Source organism: Eurosta solidaginis, chromosome 2, assembly GCF_040869045.1.
Source record: "Eurosta solidaginis isolate ZX-2024a chromosome 2, ASM4086904v1, whole genome shotgun sequence".
Classification (NCBI taxonomy): Eukaryota; Metazoa; Arthropoda; class Insecta; order Diptera; family Tephritidae; genus Eurosta; species Eurosta solidaginis.
Genome location: NC_090320.1, coordinates 154,476,596 through 154,493,359, shown reverse-complemented (window position 1 = coordinate 154,493,359; position 16,764 = coordinate 154,476,596). Strand labels below are relative to the sequence as shown.

The window sequence follows — 16,764 nt, the reverse complement described above, 5'->3', positions numbered from 1 at the left end:
TACGTTTACACACTTTATAAGGCATTTATACGGTTACATGAGTCCCCCTCCTATATAATAAGAACTCCAATTTATTTGTGTGAGGAAAACGCGTATTAACATTACAGCACATCTATATCAACTATATCGATATGAAAAAAGGTACATATATAAGAATAATGACAGTAGGAAAAAAGGCTGCCAACTATTGGTAAATACATAACAGTCTCCCACGCTTTATAGCGAACATGGTCATCTAAGAATGCAGGAGGTCTACGGATCCTACTCGATATTCTTACGGTTTCGTCAAGCGTTGATACTGGATTGGGTTGTACTATTGGTATTGGTTGTGTAGTCGGAGTGGTAACTGTATGCTCAATGTAGATTTCCTCCTTCTTTGATTTTTATTGCACGAGAGGTTCAGCAAACGTTACATCCTTTTTTTTTTTTTTAATAACAGACTTGTACAATTGGTTTATGTGTCGTTTCAACTCATAATCGTCATCCAGTTTAACTTGATTGTGAAGATGTCCAAATATGCGTTTCACAACGCCAAATTTCCAGCTAGGTTTATTCATGTTAAACCACCGCACTTGAACTCTATCGCCTACACTTAGATGACGCACTTTTGGATAATATGTTGCTGATTTCAATTGTTTGACTGGCCGCATAGCATCCAATTGAATTCTTAATTCACGTCCTAGATACATTTGGGCTGGGGTTTGACCATTTGCCAATGTGGTTGCCCTGTATCGAAACAGGATTTCTCGTAGTTTGATATTCAATGGTAATTTTATATCATCCATCGCTGTTGGCTTCTTTTTCAGAATTTGGACGTACCTTTCAGCCAATCCGTTAGTTGCTGAGTGTCCAGGGGCTATAAACTTCTAGATAATTCCATTTTCATAAAAAAATTCTCTCAACATTGTACTTTAAATATCGTTCAATTGTCTGATACAATGGATTGTGGTAATCCGTGTAGTGATTTCGAAATGGTCCTGCGTAGTGCACTCTTTGAAAATTTTCGGTTGGCTCTTCCCAATGATGAGTCGCAACTTTTGGAGGACTTTTTTTCAAGTCCGCACAACTAGGACACGATTTTACCAATCGCTCTATATCCGCGTCGATGCCCTTCCAAAAGCAATACTTCCTAGCAAGCTGTTTCATTTTTACTATGCTCACATGTGTGTAATGTAGCTCTTTTAAAATTTCTGCACGTAATCTTGATGGTACAACGACACGGTCACCTTTAAATATGACGCCATCTTGCAACGAATAATTGGGATCACAATTCTTGCCATCCAATAAATCCTTCTTTGATTTTGCTAGTTCCACGCTTTGTTTCGCTTGAAATAGTAGTGGCGTTGTTTGAAAATGTTGATATTGGATTGATTTTTCCGTCCTAAATATTTCGTACTTCTTCATCCAAAAAATGTTTAAACGTCGGTATTTCGTTGCTAGGTGCTCTCGATAAACAATCTGCGTTCACATTATCTTCAGCTTTACGATGTTGTATTTTGTAGTTGAATCCCTGTAAGAATGAAGCATAACGAAGTAGTCTTGCTGATGTCATAACTGATGTTTTTGCACTCTGATGAAATATTCTTGTTAGAGAACGATTATCCGTCAGTAAAATAAATTCTCTTCCGTATAAATACATAAAAAACTTATCAACGGCAAAAATAATTGCTAACGATGTCAAGCTGGCTGTAGTTTTGTTCTGCTTTTGTTAATGCTGTTGATATAAATGTGACGGGGCGCTCCTCGCCTTCAACAATATGAGATGGTACTGCAGCTATGCCCGCTGGATTTGCGTCGCAGAATTACATTTTAATTTGCCTTTATCTACATTGCATTCTTTTGATAAACGTCCGCATCTTAAACACAACCCTTCTATGCCTAATTAGCTATAGTTAACTCTTGTCTATGACTTTGAATTTCTATTTCTAGAAAAACTTCCATTAAGATTTCTACAGCGACGATAGTTACGATTACCAACATGTTGACGGATTTGCTGAACATCGCTTGTTGAACCGGTTGCCTTGTTTGCGATCACGTTATTATTTATTTTAGCGGCTTCCAAAGTTGTTGCTTTTTCAACTATTTGCTTGAATGTTGCTTTCAGATCTTGTAGCAGCTGTTCTCGAATATGCCCATCGCGTATATCTCTGATTAGTTGGGCTCTTCGAAAAATATCTGAGATAGACTTCCCACATTCACATATAAATCCACACTCCATTGCTCTTTTCTGTAAGATAATTAAAAAATCTGCCAAAGACTGTTCGTTATTCTGGATTTCACAAAGAAATTTGTGTTGCTCTACTAAAATGTTCTTTTCGGGACAAAAGTGTTTTTCCAGTAATGCCAATATTTCATCATATTTCAGCAAATTTATATTTTTGAGTGAAGCCAACGTTGCTAAACGGGAATACGACGCTGGTTCGATCTATTGTAATAGTAGTTCTGCACACATCTCCATGTCCCCAACAATTCGCTTAATATGGAAATGATTTTCCAGACGCTCTTTATATGTTTTAAATGATTATACTTTTGGATCGAATGCTTCGAAACCTGCAATGATGTTTACGTTGGTAGGTACTGCTCGATTGATGATTTGCGGCAATTTGCTGGTGCTGCTGCTGCATTATTGTCGTTATGGCGGTTATTACCTATAGCAGTTGTTGTACTTGAGCTTCCGTTTTATTTTGAGATTATTTTCGTGCCCGTTTAGTTAAAATTGTGGACCGCCTATCTAAATTTAGTTTTTTCCGATTTTACTACTCGTCGCCATTTCTATTGTTATGTCTTAAATAGAAATAAGTGTACGCGCTCGAATTTAGGTTATACTATATAATAAGAACTTCAATTTATTTGTATGAGGAAAACGCGTATTAAGATTAAAGCACATCTATATCAACTATATCGATATGAAAAAAGGTATATACTTTTAAAAAATTGTTGGATTACGTGTTCCATTTCCTTCACGTTGGAGTACTCTAACAATACTCCTTTGCAATGCGTTTGCGGACCACCATCAGCTGATCATTGCTCGTTTTTTAACGACCGTGATCACGACACGATGACGATCGAACAGAGTTGCCAAAAGTAAAATATTGCACACAAATAAGTGATAATAAAAGTTTAGTATGGCAACTCTGATAAAATGCAACCGCGCACTGGTTTTATGTAGACATACTATAGTATAGAGAAATATTAGTTTCTTTAAGGCGGTGACACAATGACATTTTTCATATATATCCATTTAACACAAGCTTATTCATTCCAATAACATCGTCACAATCAACCAAGGTGTTGCGTTTGTAAATATGAAGGAACTTCAGACTTGGCAATTGTAGTTTATTACGCCTTGCCCATTCACATACAAAATTTCGCGAAGCACTGTTGTAAACATTCTCCCTATACAACAAAAATACTTGCTAACATATTTTGTGTCGTATCCGATTGTTATATTGCAGTTTTCAATTGCGAAAAATGTTAAAAATTTTACCAACCAGTGGGAAAAATAATTTCACTTGCAAAGTGTGCCAACACCCTTAGCCAAAGCAAATGTCAAATTCTTCTTCTTATGATATGCTTGGAACAAAATTGGGGAGTTGGCTACTTTTCAATATCAGTTGGCGCCAGTGTCGCTCATTGTAATCATAATGCGTTAGGATGTGTTAAACTCATCTATGTGAAAAACTGCTTATGTGCCGGTCCTATATTCACTTAAATGCTAAATAACATAAGAATATTCGTAGTATAAAATATAAAAGTTGTATTACCCCTCTACATTTATTTTCATTTAAAATTAAATTCACTCCGATAATTCTTTCCGACACAATTCCTCTTTAGTACTTTGGCATATGATCTTCTGTGGGTGCTCCATGGAGTACTACAGTGAAAATACTTTGGAAAATACTCTCACGTATGTACTCTATGCATACTCACAAACAAAGCGAGAGTGGGATCACCTACTCCTCTCCCTGCAAAAATCGTGTGACCAAAAGCGCACACAGCCACACGAATTTTTGACAGGGGTGAAAATTTAGCTTTGCCACAATGTATCGTGCTCTCTCGCACCTACTATATTCATAGGTATTGTGAAATATGTAATTTTTGTGTGGAAAAAAATTTTCAGCGAGTTCGCCATTTTCCGCTAATTGAGCTGCAGGCCTGTACTAATTTTGGAACATTAAATTAAAATAACTTAGCGATGTTGGAAGTAAGTATTTGGAAAGTGAATTTAATATGTATTTATGTTTGTAGTTGTACAATATTACAAATTCTAATATTTTTCAAGAAAACAATTGTTGCACTTCGTGCACGTCTCCAACAAATGGAATCAACAACACAATACGATTCGTTGCCTGGAAATCGAGCACAAATGGAAAACCTCATCAGCCAAGTTATCCTCTACAACAACCAGGTGCACCACGTGGTTACATGGGTCAAATGATGCCACCAACACAACCTGGACAGGCGCCGATGCCCAGTCAACCACCCAAGCCGGGTTAACCCCCAATACCCGGACACGTCCGGACGTCCTCGTTATAATGTATGCTAATACAACTAATATATTTGAAAATTTGCTGATGATTTTTCTTGTGTTATTTTCTTTAGCAACCACCTGCACCTCTTACTGGTAAATATCAACAGCCGCAACAGTATGATCAAGCCCAAGGCCGTTTAGATCCCTTTCAGATGCCAAATCCGATAATAAAATAGCACTGGTGGTGCTTTTATTACTAATGAACAGGGTTTATTACCACCATTGGTGACCACAAAATATGTGGTAGAAGATCAGGGTAACTCCTCGTCACGTTACGCTAGGTATCGCTATTCGAAATTAATGTTTTGTTTGGCAATTACATTGATCTTTCTTCTTTGCCACACCGGACGGCGTGTCGATAAATATGAACGTCCTGAACTTGTATTGGGTATATATGAGTTTTGTGTAAAAAATGTGGGTACCGATAGCTCTCAAGGTAAACCTCAACTCATATCCAACATCAATGCCTCGCAATCAATTGTGGACGCTGTACGCACTACATTGGGTCCACGCAGTATGGACAAGCATATTGTTGATTCCAGTGGTAAGGCCACAATTTCAAATGATGGTGCAAGCAGTATGAAACTATTGCATATTGTGCATCCAGCCGTAAAACTCTAGTCGACATCGCCAAAATCTCAAGATGCTGAGGTAAGTTTTTTTGTTATATTAGAATGTGTAGAATAAAAATGTTTCTCTTATCAGGTCAGCAATGGCACCACTTCAGTAGTACTTTAAGCAGGTGAAATCTTAAAACAAGTTAAGCCATATGTTGAGGAAGGCGTGCATGCACGTATCATCATTATAGCTATACGTAAATTATTACAATTATGCATGACCAAAATATGACATGGCTGTACATGTAGACGCGCCAATCAAAGGAATAACAACGTGCTTTATTGGAAAAATGCGCTGCCACAGCAATGACCGCCAAACTTATTCATCAACAAAAAGATTTATTTTCTAAAATGGTTTTGGACGCTGTACTTTCCTTTGATGGACCCAAAGTCACAAAAAAAAAAATTTTTAAATTAATTAATGCTGAAGTACGTGTTGATAATGTTCAAGAGTATCAGAAAATTGTTGATGCTGAATGGCGTATTCTGTACAATAAACTAGCTAAGTAAGGCGCCAAGGTTGTGTTATCTAAACTACCAATTGGTGATGTTGGTACACATTATTTTGCAGATCGTGATATGTTCTGTGCTGTTAGTGTGCCAGAAGAAGATTTGAAACGTACAATGAAAGCTTGTGGTGGTGCTGTTATGACTACAGCTTAATTCAAGTGTCAATGTGATTACTTTGAAGAACGTCAAGTTGGTGGTGAACGTTTCAACATTTTCCAAGGTTTGATAGTGGGTTTGACAATGATTTTATTTTCATAATTTATAATTATTTAAAGGTTGCGTTAATGTTAGAACATGTACATTGATTTTACGTGTCGGTGTCGAACAATTTTTGGAAGAAACTGAGCTTCGTTACATGATGCTATAATGATTGTGCGGCGTACAATTAAACATGATTCTGTTGTTGCTGGTAAGTCAAAATACGAATTGAAAAAAAAAAATGTCTAATCTTAGGGCCTCATTCTCTATTACGAAACGAACTTCCGTTGCGGATCAGAGACGAATCGCTAGTGTATTTGCACTATGTTTAAGGACGGCAACTTATCACTTGACAATTAATTTTGCCTTCCTGTTAGTTAGAAACGTAAAGACCGAACGAAAATGATAGAGAATACCATTGCTAGACGGAATTGTTTTGAGGCGAATCGTTCGTCTGATCTATCGTTCGCAATACAGAATGAAGCCCTTAAATTGTTAAGTAATACAATGAAAAGATTGTGTCCAACTCCCGAAAAAAAACTATAAAATTTGTGTTAGTGAAATGATAATTATTGCTTTTGGTCGTTAGTGTTGAGGCATCATCTTCGCGTGCCTTCTGATCGTATATGCCGTTTCTTTTGCATTCTTTTACATGCATACAGTGTCGTTGAAGCCTTCCTCACCCTCTTCTCCACGTTGAGCTTCCATGACAGCTTACTGTCTAGGATGATTCCTAGATATTTTGTGCAAGGTTTCTCCCGACGGGTCACCCCTCCTAACTTAGGCCTGGTCCAATTTGGGACCTTGTACCTCTTTGTAAACAAGGCCATATGCAGCGTCATCTGCGTAAACCGTAAGTTTTGCGGGTCCCTCGTAGAATCCCCTGAGCAGTTGGTTAATGACCAGCGTCCACAGCAGAGGTGATAGCACCCCTCCATGCGGAGTGCCCCTGTCCACTAATTTCGTGGCCGCGTACATTCCCCTTTGCCATGTAATCTTTCTGCAATTTAACATGCAGTCGATCCATATGGTTAAGGCTGAATGTATTTTAATGTAATTAAAACATCCATAATCGCCCATTTAGAGACATTATTGAAAGCCCCGGCAATGTCTAACAAGACTCCTTGAGCATATTACAGGGCTTTCTCTACGCTTATTACACCCTATGCAATGCGGTGTCTACCGACTTGCCTTTGGTGTACGCATGTTGTGTTGTGGAGACCAGCTTTTCATCCACGTTGGACTTTATGTACACATCTATCAGCCTGTTAAAGGTTTTGAGCAGAAATGATGTTAAGCTAATGGGTCTATAATCAGTCTATAATCCCGCTTTTGGTAGGAAAGCTACACGAGCAGTTCTCCAAGAGTGCGGTACATGATTCATACTTGAAACTTGTAGCATGGCCGGGAATATACCATCTGGGCCCGGCGATTTAAACTTAGGAAACACTGCCAACTCGATCTTGGTATCGGCCAAAAAGCCCTGCACTACCCGCTCCGTGATCGAAGTGTGAGTGCTGTCTGCTGGCCCTTCTAAACCATCTCCCGATGGGAAATATGTATCGAGAAGCACATCAAGGGATTGCTCACTTTTACGTGACCATTCCCCCGTTCTCTTTCTTTATTAGTCCCTGGACTATATTTCCCCTTGCTAGGACTTCTCAACCGTGCTGTTTCGCTGGAGCACTCTATGTCCATACAGAAACTTTTCCATGAGATTCTCTTCGCCCTAGAAATTTCCCGCTTGTAGATCCTCAGTAGATCCCTGTACTCGTCCCGACAAGCTTCGCTTTCCGCGGTCTTTCCGAGCTTAAACATTTCTTTTACCTGTCTTCTTAGTAGACTTAGCTTTGCTTTTCCTCTGAATCTTCTTAGAGGGCAAGCTTTATTATACGCAGTCATAAGCGTCCTTGTTAGGAATTCATTAGACACCTCCAGTCCTTCCACATTGGTAAACTCTTTGGGTTGTCCCAGTTTCGTTTCTACCTGTTTGTGGAATTTAGTCCAGTTTGTTGACCTAGGGTTTCAAAAGGTACCTCCCTTCTCTACCCTCTTTAGGGGGATGCTGAAGCTGATATACGCATAGTCGGAGAAGGATGGTATATCGAGAACCATCCAATCATACCTTGATATATCACGTTCGGAGCTCAGTGTAATATCCAAAACATTGCTGGATGTTGGACCAATGTATGTAGGGACATTTCCCCTGTTGGCTATCTGCAAATTGGTTTGCAGGATGTAACAAAATAGAGATTCGCCTCTCTCGTTCGTATCTGCTCCTCCCCACGCATTGTGGTGCGCATTTGCATCTTTGCCTATAACCAACCGCCCTTGCGCCCTTCGTGCTGTACTAGCCTCTTGCACTCCATCGGTGGAACCTCCGCAGCATGGGCCATGTAGCAGGATGCCAGGATAACTGCCTGCTTATTTCTTTGCTCAACGGCCACCACTACGAGGTTCTCAGTAGTGTAATTAGGCAGCATATATGAATGCAGCTGTTTCCTTACCATTACTACAGCTCGCACCTGTCCTTCCGTTTGCGCATAGTAAACGCCAAATCCGCGCGCGCTAAGTCCAGAAACCTTTCCTCCCGATGAGAACAACGGCTCCTGGATCAGCGCCACGTCAAACGAACCCTCCTCAAGGGTTAGGAGGAGTTCGCTCGAAGCCACTGTACTGTGTTGGAGGTTTATCTGTAGGACTCGCAGCACCATTATTGGGCTGTTCTTCCGCCTCCAGCACCTTCGTCGTGACGTCGTCGTCCTCCCTTTGCCCTTTTGATTTAGAGTGTTCGAAGCCCCCTGTAGCCTCTTGTAACTGTTATGCCGGGCGTTCCTCCGTGCGACTCATAGCACCATCTGGCTGTTGGTCCTCTGCTAACACCTTCGTGGTAACGTCGGCTACCTCCACCTGTCTTTTTTCCCTTAGGCTTTTGAGGTCCTTTTCGACTTCGCCCACTTCCAGCGTGTTAGGATTTTTATCCTCGGGACTTCTTTTCCTGAGTCGCATATAAATTTTGCCTGTACCAAAGGACATTTTTCCAAGCTGCGTGTACAATGTATCCTCGCCTGCTTGTTTATTTGGAAGATGTAGAACTGACCTTCTTCCGTAGGCCGAGATACTGTAAGCACCTTCCAATCCTGTGTCGGTATGTTCGGATTCTGATTCTGCAGAAGTCGCAGTATATCCTCCGACTTCATCACGCATGGTATCCATACCTTAACTTTTGGTACCGTGGGGATTTGCGCTTTATCCACCACCTCAAACCGCGCGTTCGTGCCTTGCCTTTAGATGTTTGGAGCCACTTCCTCAAGCCACCGCAAGCTCGCGATGTTTTCGCACGCTATCATCTTCACACCATTATACCATCCCCCCGAATCAAAGGTTGGAAGGGCCTTACTTGGTTGTTCCCTCATCATCTTAAGGCTGCAAGTCGTCCAATAAGCACGGTCCGCATAACACCCTGGATTAGGTGTTTTTCGAGATTTTTCGAATTTCGCCATTTTTTTTCTAATTAATTAGATTAGTTTAGCTGAAAGGCCGCGGTTAATGAATAAAACTTCAATCAATTCTGCAATCATCCCCACTAACTAATCCCGGAGTGGGCCGATTATTTTTTTTTTATTTAATTGAAAAAAAAAAACTTTAAACATTTTTTTGTATTTTTTCCGAAAAGTACATTTAAAAACAAATTAAAAAAAAAAGATCCCAAACGGTCAATTTTTAAAAAAGTTATAGCATTTTGAAAACAAAACCGGTGTCCAACTCAAAATAAGTTATGAATTTACAAAAAAAAACGGTTTTTTTCAAAATGCTATAACTTTTTCAAAAATTGACCGTTTGTGATTTTTTTTAAATTTGTTTTTAAATGTACCTTTCGGAAAAAATACAAAAAAATTTGTAAAGTTTTTTGTTTCAATTAAATAAAAAAAAAAATAATAATTGGCCCACTCCGGGATTAGTGGGGATGAGTGCTGAATTGACTGAAGTTTTTTATCAGAAAAAAAAAAACAATGGCGAAATTCGAAAAATCTCGAAAAACTGAAATTTTACAAAAAAAAAACTTACACATTTTTTTTTGTATTTTTTCCGAAAAGTACATTTAAAAACAAATTTAAAAAAAAAGATCCTAAACGGTCAATTTTTGAAAAAGTTATAGCATTTTGCAAACAAAAACGGAGTTTTTTTTTTTAAATTCATAACTTTTTTTGAGTTGGATGAAAAAATTTGAAAAAATTCTGAAAAACGTCTTTCGCAAGCTAGAAAAAGAAGAAAAACTTTCAGCCAATTCTAAAGGGGTCGGGTTCAAAATTGGTCGAAATGGGATGGAATACCCCATACATATTCATCAAATCGAAAATATTGCACCAAACGAACTGGGTCTGAATACTGAAACAGTACACATATTCAAAATCGATGAGAAGTCTGTGATGATGGTATAGGGTGAGTTGTTGAATAACATACGAAAACCACTTTAACCCATCTATATATTTGCATTACAGCTAAAGCTTTACAAACACCAAAAATTGCTGGCGCAAAGCAATTGGAAAAAGCAGTGAAGCATTCATCACACTGTACGGATGGTTCAAAATTAGAAACTGCTGCCACCGACACAACCGTCATCTCAACTTCGCCGAGTAGCGGCTCGTCCGACTATCTATCGAAGACAGTATAATCATATCTTTTGCCAACACAGGTTAGCGATGTGCTTGCGCAGGAAAATATTTCAATTGGAAAACAAAAACCAATTAAGAGAGTTTATTTATTATTAAAGTACTTACTTTTCTTTATATCAACTGTATTAATTTAAGTTGCAATTTCATGTGCATATATAATAAGGGATGTCGTGATACGATTGCTGTCGGAATGGGATTTGAAACCAATCAATACTCCTGCTAAGGGTTGCAGAATTATTGCTTGAATGATTGGATTTAGAACAAAAATAAGTCTGACTCAATTACTAGTCGTACATTTTTAACTTCACCAATTACGACAGCAATCGGATTCCACGACACCTTTGAATATTCTTGATCTGAAAAAAGAGTAAACCTAATCTGAACTTCTACTAAGCTTTAAGTTGGAGATTATTCAAATAATTGGAGTTTTTTTCTAAAGCTTTTATTTATTATTAAAATACTTACTTTTCTTTATATCAACTGTATCAATTTAAGTTGCAATTTCATGTACATATATAATAAGGTATGACGTGATCCTATTGCTGTCGGAATTAGACTTGAAACCAATCAATACTCCTGCTAAGAGTTGCAGAATTATTGCTTGAATGATTAGTTCATATTTTACTTTACCTTATTATTTTCAAATTCAATTACGACTGCAATCGGATTCCACGACACCTTTTAATATTCTTGATCTGAAAAAAGAGTAAATCTAATCCAAATTTCTACTTAGCTTTAAGTTGCAGACTTAAATTGATTCAAATAATCAAATTTTTTATTCGAAACCATGGAAACAACTCAAATTTTACATGAATATAACACACTTCTGAATTGTCCAAATATAAAGTTAGCTGCTACAGCAATATATGTAGCTCAAAGCAATTAATATATTTTTTAAGTTATTATTAAAGTATTCACTTCTTTTTTATATTAAATGTATTAATTTAAGTTGCAATTTCATGTATATATGAGGCTCCAAGATGCAAAACCAGATGAATCCATGATATGTAAAACTTAGAAAAGCACAACAAATTTTTAAATTTGTTATGAATGAAAATTGGTATGAATTTTCAATACGGGTCTTTAAAATGTTGCTAGGCGATGCAATATTGTCCCAATTTAAATATTATTTTAAAATATCTGGTTTTGCATCGCGCCTCATAAATAATATTCTTTATTTGGAAAAAAATTACTAAATCTAATGATATGTATTAAATAAATATTTATATTATATGTTATGTTTGGTTATTATAATTAAAAACAAATATTGAAAATTCAATTTTTTTGGTTGATATTTTATTCATGTGGCTGCTCCAGGTAACGTAAATCGAGAGGTCAAATTTAAGTTAAACGGCGGTTATATAAATGGTAAAACCGCAGTAAAATTGATTGTCAAATGACTCGAAAATGTAGAGTGAAATGACCGAAAATTTGACGTGCATTGTGACGTGTGTGAGCAGAACAGTGCCATGCTCACATCCTATAAGTGGGAGTGGAATGCACAATCGCATAAATAGCTACGAAATGGGAAAAAAGTGTAAAGAATCTACTCTCGCTAATGCAAACGTGACTAAAATTTAACAAGGGGCGTGGCCGCACAATGACGGTAAAAGGACTAGTCAGATGACATGGAGCGTTTTTGCAGGGCTCCTAAGACATCGCAATGTTAATTGGAGCACATTTTTTGTATGAATACAGATTAGTTTTGGGACACTCCGATACTCCCAAAGTAGTATTCCTTACACTATGGAGTACTTGCGTTTTTTGAAAGGTATACAAGAATAATGGCAGTAGGAAAAAAAGGCTGCCAACTATTGGTAAATATATAACATACCCCTTTGCTTCTGAACGCCTCAATGGTTTTATAAATCGTCTGATAATTTCATATTTACTATAAATAGTGAAAATAGTTTTCGATATGTTAGCGTATGCGACGATAGGGCTTGGTTACTGACCCTAATATGTTATTAAGGGTAAAACGGGTCGGACACTGCCTTTGATTTTCTGTTTTTTTACTGAAGGTGCTAGCTAGGTGGTAGCAAATTGAAGTTTGTTTGGATACAGACAACTTAACTACAACTTTTTCAGTTTAAATTCAGAAAATTACAATTCATGTTCAGAAATTTACACTTCAAGTTCAATTGTAATTTTCAGAACATAAACTAGACAAAGTGTAGTTAGAAAACTTAAGCGCTTTCTCACGATTCTGCCGGTATGTATTTTGAGTCGGCTATACATTAAGCGACCAATTGCTTTTTTTCGTAAACAAAAGGGGTTTGACCATTGAAATTTTGCACATAGGTTCTCAGGGAGTTCCCCAACGAGAAGCAATGAGTAATTTTTAATTGTTATTAACAATTTACTAGTAATTAGTTGTTAAAGTTACCATAGTATAACTATCACTTTTTATCTACATACGAACACTCACAAGAATTTTATACATAAGTACACTCAATAATGATTATAAAACTACAACCATTTTCTTTTGTTTAAATTTACGTATACTCGCGCGATTTTTTATTCTAAATTTTCCATATATGTAATACTCCTATATTGCTAATAGAAAATGCTCGCAATATGTTTTGAATTCGAAATCAAAACAGGACAGCCTATAAAATTTATGTGATTGTAGCAGCATAAGTGTGACAAGAAAAAATTTAAATTTAGGTACATTCGGTTATTGAATACAAAAACAAAAACGTTTAAACAGCAATATATCGGCACTCTGATGTTTAGGAATGTACCTAGCCTTTTGTAGCAATATAGGAGTATTAAATATACGAAATTTTCTATTGTTTCGTGAAATAAATACACGGGGTTGAAAGAAAAATGTCGGTTTTCCTCGTTGGTACTATTTAAAACATTTTTCATTCGTTGGTACAATTTAAAGCATCTGGTAGCACCAAGCAAGCAGTGAATTAGATAAAATGGCTGTATGCTTGTGTTCGCGGAAAGTAAAAAAATGAAATAATTATAATTTTACAACAATTTAATAAATCATCTGCTACTTCTATGTTATTCTCAAAATTTTTTGGACATGACAATAACCTTATCGCACAGTGTAGGAGTAAAAAGGTATAGTAAAAATCAGCACCAACAAAATCTTTTAAAACTACAACACCAGTGTATAACAAAAATTGACGCAAATTTGTTGCTTTCCAGTTGCAAAGCTCTTCCAAACCACGGGGAACTCTTGTGAACTCCTTTGGTACACATTTTTTGAATGTGATCAATAACTGAGATATTTTCTCTATTTAGTTTCGCAACTTTTGCATTTAATTTATTTTTATTAAGTTTCGATAACATTTTTCAGGCTACCCCCAAATCAATGACATGCATGGGATCCAAGGGAATTTGACTGATCATATTTAAGCTTATTTTTTCCTAAGTTGTTTTAGTATTCAAAAACTGTGTTTGATGATGGTTTTCATATTTACGTTGGGCAAAATCGTCGTCACTGATAATCTCCCCAACTTTTGTCCTATAAATTTTATTTTTGGCCAGTTGAGTGCATTTTGAGCATCCATGTGCTGAAGAAGGGTGCGCTATACCACAAGCAAAAGCCTTCGCTGGTGTGTCACATATTAGCGCCCGTATTTTAAATACAATTTTTTTGCCATTTATTCTTAAGCCATTTTGTTGAAAATCTAGAATTTCTTCAACAAATTGGCTTAAATAATCGATATCAACGATATCAACTTGGCTTCGTTTTCCCTACATATATTCCAGCGGGGAATACCTTTATGTTTTTAATATTAACTATTTTAACTAGTATTGGCCAAATTGGCAAGCAAATTGTTTAAATATGTGCTGCCTTCATCATATTTTGCTTGATCCCCATATATGAATATTGGCCAGGCTCTACAGATACTATTATATCTACGACAGCAGTCCTTTTTCTAGAAGCATTGAAGGAGCAAGACGTACATCTATATCATTATTTCTTAAAACACTTAACATGTCCTCAACAGAGGTTCTAGTTCTTATATTCCAAGTCTTAAATCGTTCATTAATTTTCGTCTTTTTGCATCCAAACACTAAATTCCGAAGATGGCGAAAAATTATTGCCTTCTGGTGCTATGATAGGAGGGCTGACCAATTCCATAACCTCTGATCCTGCAGCATAACTTGGAGTTTCAATTTGGAGCGTCGCATTTTCTCCATTTTTCAATCTACGCGCAAATTTTTCCTCTCTATTTTCTGAATACGTCTTTTGTGACGTGCGCTGTATTCCATATTTTGCCTTTATATATTTGGTTATAATTATTTTATTTATTTTATTTTTCACCAATAAAATTGTTTGTCTTTTAAATTAAATTCACTCCGATAGTTCTTTCCGACAAAATTCCTCTTTGAATATTTCTCTATACTTATAGTATGTATGCATAAAACCAGTTGCGCGGTTGCATTTTATCAGAGTTGCCATATTAAAATTTTATTATCAGTTATTTGTATGCAATATTTTAATTTTGGCAGCTGTGTTCGATCGTAATCGTGTCGTGGTCACGGTCGTTAAAACGCGAGCAATGATCGGCTGATGGTGGTCCGCAAACGCATTGCAAAGGAGTATTGTTAGAGTACTCCAACATGAAAAAATGGAACATGTAATCCAACAATTTTTGCAGGGTGATGACTGAGGTTGACGTCGTAAACAGTCGACAAGTTATATACCGAGTGTTGTCGGAACGCCGATGGAAGAAAAAAGAGGAGTCGATGTATCGCTACGTACTGACTATGCAGGCATTGGCAAAGCATGCCAATATTCATGAAACTGAGGTAATCAATTTAATTATTGACGGTATCGGAAATGTGCCAAATATGGAAATTTTGTTGACGGCAAGCACTTTTGACGAACCTAAATCTATTATAAGCCGTTACCAGCACAAATATTTCGGTATACATAATGTAACGAATTTACTGAATTCCGCTTATTTGCAACCTTCTGCTAACGTTGGAATCACTAAACTGTTTAATAATTAACTCCACTATTCAATAATGCAAAATGGCCTTTATTAAAGTACTTCACAATAACTCTATTGCTCTCTATTGATTCTCGTGCCTCTACTGTTGCTGCCTTTTTATACTCTGTGATTTCTCGTTCACATACTTCTAGGCGCTTCCATTTCTAACCTTTTTTTCGTTGTGGGTTGTATAACAGCACCAAATCTCCAACCTGAAACCCTTACGAATTAATTGCTTTATCGGACCACGCTTTCATCTCGTCACTCATAATCTTTGCGCGTTGCCTTACCAGATCGTGTATCTCTCTCAGCTCTTCTTCCAAGACACCAGTGGATTTCTTGATATTTCTCGCATCAGCATCTATCCCATACTTCAAATCAGCTGGCAGTCGAAGGTCATTGCCAAAAATTACCTTTGTGGGAGTTTGGCCCGTTGTCTCATGTACTGCTGATCGGTAGGCCATCAAGAATAATGATATGTGTGTATCCCACTCCTTGTGCTACTTGTATACTACTTTCTTTAAATGCTCCTCCAATGTTCTATTGAAACGTTCCACCATACCATCGGACTCTTTTTCGAATGCCCAACTTCTTACACATTTCTTGGAACACAGCTGATTCAAAATTCCTGCCTTGGTCAGAATGTAACTCCATTGGTACACCATACCTTGCAACCCAATCGTTTGTAACCACTTCTGCTCTGTTTCCGCTTCTTGGTTTGGGATTGGGTACACCTCTGGCCATTTACTGAAATAATCCATAACCACCAGTACGTATTTGTTTCCGCGGTTACCAGTAGGAAATGGACCTGCGACATCTATGGAGATCCTTTCAAATTGTGCACCTGAAACATACTGCTTCATCTGGCCATGACTTCGTGTTTTGGGCCCTTTCACTCTATTGCAAACCTCGCAGTTGGCAATCCACTCGGTGACCGACTGACGGCAACCAACCCAATAGAAGCTCTGCTTAGTTTTCTCGAGCGTCTTAGTGATTCCAAGATGACCTCCACTTGGACCATTATGCAGCTCGCTGAGCACGTCAGGAATCCTCTTTCTGGGAACAACTATCAGTTTCTTCTGCATTGACCATCCTCACTCTCCCATACTCGATGTAAGCAACCGGATATCAATTCCAACAGTTCCACTGTGTCCAATATGACTTCGAAATGGGACTCTGCTGACATCTCCTCTCGGCTTGGTCTTTCGTTTCGTTCGAGCCCTTGCATAACATGTGACAGATCTGTATCTTCTAGCTGACACTTTCTTAGT

The 16,764-nt window shown here is 37.5% G+C and overlaps 1 long non-coding RNA gene across 1 annotated transcript; it reads left to right on the top strand.

Annotated features, from left to right (window-relative positions):
- Positions 1 to 4,959: 4,959 nt before the first annotated feature.
- Positions 4,960 to 11,603, top strand: LOC137242424 (uncharacterized). Its single transcript, XR_010950237.1, has 5 exons — positions 4,960 to 5,182; positions 5,237 to 5,878; positions 5,934 to 6,067; positions 10,120 to 10,299; positions 10,359 to 11,603. It is a non-coding gene; the product is annotated as an uncharacterized lncRNA (long non-coding RNA).
- Positions 11,604 to 16,764: the final 5,161 nt, after the last annotated feature.